The sequence below is a fragment of the Odocoileus virginianus genome, chromosome 30 (genome assembly GCF_023699985.2).
Source record: "Odocoileus virginianus isolate 20LAN1187 ecotype Illinois chromosome 30, Ovbor_1.2, whole genome shotgun sequence".
Taxonomy (NCBI): domain Eukaryota; kingdom Metazoa; phylum Chordata; class Mammalia; order Artiodactyla; family Cervidae; genus Odocoileus; species Odocoileus virginianus.
The window spans coordinates 31,649,551-31,654,363 of record NC_069703.1 but is presented as its reverse complement, the minus strand read 5'-3'; positions in this window follow the sequence as shown (position 1 = coordinate 31,654,363).

Genomic DNA, 4,813 nt, shown 5'->3' with positions numbered 1-4,813 from the left:
TAATTCCTTGCATACATTGTTCCCCTTATTATTTCTAGTAGTTTTATTGTCATATTTTTTAATTTTGTTTATTTATTTTTGGCTGTGCTAGGTCTTCATTGATGAGTGAGCTTTTCTCTAGCTGTGACAAGTGGGGGCTTCTCTAGTTGTGATGCACGGGCATGTAGGTTTCCAGCTGCAGCACATGGGTTCAGTGGTTGTGGCTCCTGGGCTCTAGAGCGTGGGCTCAATAGCTGTGGTGCATGGAGTTGGTTGCTCCTTGGAAGGTGAAATCCTCCTACACCAGGGACGGAACCTGTGTCTCCTGTACCAGCAGGCAGATTCTCCATCAGTGAGCCACCAGGAAACCCCTTATTGTCATATTTTTATTACAATTTTTAGCCACCTGTCTTTTACAGAGAAAATTATATAAAGTGGAGAACTGTGACCTGTCCTATACCAGCGTGGTGCAGCAGACTAGCCAGTTTTAAAAATACACATCACAATTTCTAGAGACATGTTTCTTTACCAGTGGTTCCCAACATACAATTGTTCAACTTATAATCTTTTTATTTCACAGTACTGCTAATGCCACATGCATTCAACGGAAACCATACTTTGATTTTTTCCTGGACTAACAACATATAAATAGTATGATGCTCTCTCGTGATGCTGGGCAGTGGCAGTCGCTTCAGCTCCCTGTAAACACTCAATAAACTGTAAACAATCAATAAACTCACAACCAAATTCATAGAGCATATAATCGGTAGGGGTTTGAAAAGGGAGGTTTCAGTCAACTGAGAAGCTCCTATGTTGTTAATATCAATGCCTGTAGACTTAAGAACCGAGACACCTAGGCTCCAGCCCAGCTTCCTTGTGCCCGGAGCTCCAATGAAGCTTCTGGAATTTACTCAGCACCTTAGGAACCAAAATTTGTCCTTACTGGGCTTCGGTGGACATATTTCTGAAGCACTAACTCAGGAGTCAGACTCATGATTGGATCCCCAATCGATGAGTCAGGAGTGAAGACAAAGTTTTCAAAGATGCCCCCTATGGTCTTAGGTGAAAGGTCTTGCGGTGGGGGTCGGGGGGGGGGGGTTCGTTGGTGAATCTGATTCTATTTGAGTCTCAAGGATGTAACTGTTAAATAAAAGCAGAGCTGAATAGCAGTCAAAGCAGGAAAAGCAGATTTTTAACCAAGAATGATTTCAGTAGGGGAAAAAAGAGAACATATATGGAACAGAATTGAAGTCAAATCCAAATACAGCATAGACACGTGGGGACTGATAGCCAAGGAGAGGATGGGGGTCAATGGATGGAAAATGACTGAGAGGTGACACCATAGGTAAGGGGAGGCATGGATTCTTGCTGAAGGCAGCCCAGAATGATCAGACATCACCTGGGCATGGTGGGGATGGGAAATCTGATCAGATCTCCAGGGCAGGGGATTCTCACTAAACTGGGTTGTGATTCTTGTTCTGGAGGACAAGGTCCAAGGACAGCATCCTGTCCATAAAGGATTTAGAGGAGCCTGATAAAGCTTGGTCAAAGAGAATCTCTGCCAGTAATGAAGTAACAAGTTTAAAAGGCAGAGAGGTGAGTAACACTTTTGAAGAGAATACCCTACCATAAAAGATGAAAACATTAATAAACTTTTAAATTAAAAGAGAGGGTTACAAGATATCCACATTTTCGGGACACAAAGGCAGTGATACATAATTCTGTTCTCAGTAGAACACACCTTTATACCTGGGGGCCCTGTCACAAATTTAGAAATGTATAAAATCAGGACCACAGCTTGTCCCAGCCTCTGTGGCTGACATTAGCTATTCTCAGAGATAACATGTAAGTATATCAAGGAAGAATTTGCTCAACTTTTATGACCTGTACAAACTCCTAGTGTCTCCACACCTGACCACTATATGCTTCACCCTGGAGCAGATTTATAAATACAGATTTCTGGTTCCCAGACCAGAAGTGCTGATTCAGCTTGGGGATTTGTGTTTTCAACCAGAGGTGATTCCGAGGCAGCCCTTCTACATGTCAGCCCCTAGGGGAGCCTTAGAGGACACGGGATCCACCTGTGCAGAGCTTTCTCCCACTAGGATGAAATGCTTAACCCTTCCTATCCCAAAGCAGTTGTGTGAAATTGGGGTCTCTGAGCCAGAGTCACAAGGCCCCCTGTATTGGCAGGTGGACTGAGTGACCTCATCGAGGTCTGGGTCCTTTATGTCCAGGGTCCGTGCTCTTTGCTTGCTCTGGTGGAGACGGAGTAGAATCTGTGTGGGGGCTGGGGGGGGGGGCTGGGCTGAAGCCTTAGCTCACCACCTTCCTGCTTAGATGCGTCCTGGTTTAACTCCTTCGTGGGGGTGTTTGTCCCCTTTATGTTTGTCTCTTTCCCTAGACCTAGCTTCTTGGGGAAGAGATCTATAGCTTTTGTTGTTGTATCTCTGTGTCCCCTGGGCCCAGCCACACCCATCTCAAACAGGAGCTCCATGAATATGCATTGAAAAACTAATGACCCATGTTTGAGAAGACGAATGACTGGTCCTCTATGGAGACCCAGAAGAGGAACGATGCCCTCTGCTGGGGAAGATGGGACAGCTGTCACCTGGAGGCAGCATTTGAGCTGGACCTTGGTGAACGGAAGGGCTTCCCTGGTGGCTCAGAAAGTAAAGAATCCGCCTGCAATGCTGAAGACCAGGGTTCGATCCCTGGGTTGGGGAGATCCCCTAGAGAAGGAGGGGGCAACTCACTCCAGCATTCTTGCCTGGAGAATCCCATGAGCAGAGGAGCCTGGTGGGTTGCAGAGCTGGACATGACTGAGCGACTAACAGCTTCACTTTGGAGGGTGGGACGGGTGTGGGCACAGGTGCTCCAGGCTCAGGGCACAGCCCAGTCAGAGGCTGGACGTGCAGGAATGCACAGCCCCTGGACGGGCTGCAGGGCCCGCTTGTTCGGGGCTCCACGTGGACTTTGCCTCTCCCTCCAGAGAGCTCGCTGGTGCTGCCCCAGGTGGGGCCGCCACAGCCGCAGCATCAGCGATCGCCACATCCACTGCGGGAAGAGCTTCGCCAGGCAGCCTGGGCAGACGAGAGGGCCACCTTCTGCCCTGGACACTGACCTCGGCCCCTAGGGCTTCTGTTTGGAGCCAAAACGTGTATGCTTGGGTTTAATGGTCTTCTCCCGTGCCACATGCCATTGGTTGCGTGCCAGGCACTGCAGCAGGTGATTTATGGGCATCACATCCTCGAATATGATACCAAACAACCTAGTGAGAAAGGCGTCATTAGCTATTCGACAGCTGAGAAAACCGAGGCTTGCAGAATGAAATCATAGCTCAGAAGGCACATGGCGAGGAAGCACCCCAAGCTGCTCTGAGCCCCCGTCTAATTCCAAAGCCCTTACGCACTAGCTCCCTGTGATTGAAACTCAGTGCCTTGGATTTCTGTTTTCCAACCCCGTGCCACACCTGTGTCTGTGTCCTCTTCCTTTGTTGAGTAGCTATTGAACATTTAGAGACAGATGCCGTCACAGGCTTGGAGATCCACAGACAAAAGCACCTACTCATAGCACAGTGAACTCTGCTCAATGTTGTGTGGCAGCCTAGACAGGAGGGAAGTTTGGGGGAGAGTGGATACCTACATATGCGGCTGAGTCCCTTCACTATTCACCTGAAGCTATCACAGCATTGTTAATTGGCTCTATCTCCATACAAAATGAAAGTTTAATATAAAAAAAAAGCCCGGTCCTGACCTAGTATTTGAAGAGAAGATGAGGGAGTCAGGTATCCAGCCCCACGAGAGAAGCGTTTATGAGGTTTCATATAATTAAGGCTCAGACTTGGAAGCCACTTAGCTGTCTGCAGCTTCAGAGCCAGGCGGGCCCCGAGCGGTCACGTGAACAAGGGTTTCTCGGATGCTTTTGATGGCAACCGGCACAATGTCATAAAGTTGACACCTGGACCCAGTCCGCCCACACATACACGCCCAGGATAGAAACACAATGTGCTGTCGCAGCACTTTGTGACTTGTGCTTTATCGACACAAGCACGCACACACACATGCATGCACACAAGTGTATGCACATATGCACAAGCCAGATGCAACCCTCTAAACTCATGTCACGATCCACTAATGGAGTGGGGCTATGATTAAAATGGTCTCTTAGACCTGCACTTGAGGGAAAGCTGAGATCAGGAAGGTCAAGAGGCCTGCCCAAGGGCACCCAGGATGTATGCAAATTCAGACTAGAATCCGATGTCTAGTTGCCAAAGCTATGACTAACCTAGACAGCATATTAAAAAGCAGAGACATCAGTTTGCCAACAAAGGTCAAACCCACAATAAAATTTTAAAAAAACCAAAACTCTATTTTTTTAATGTTTTGCTCTGGGAAATCCCAGAACCTCAGTATTCCCAGGTCAGCATCAGGACAGCTTTGGGGTTCCCAATTTACATCATAAGAAACATTACAATTAAAAAAAAAAAAAGACCAGAAATCAGAGAGGTTGAGTAATGAGCCTGAAACCACACAGCTGGAGAAGCCAAGCTGGCATTCAAAGGAGGTGCTATCTGGCCTGGAAGCCCACCATGGCATGATTGTCTGTCATCTTCTCTCCACCCCTCAGAGGAAGTATGAGGTCCAGTTCTTGGCTTGAGAGGATCCCCAAGGTTTAATATGAGCCCCAAAGAAGGATTGGCCCTCATCCCAGGAAGCCTTCTAGTTACTAATCTGCACCTTCATCCTCTGAGAGAGCATGGTTAACGCTGAGTCTAGTGCCCCCAACAACCAAGAAAGAGATGCAGGCAATCCCCCATGGTGGGGGAAATATC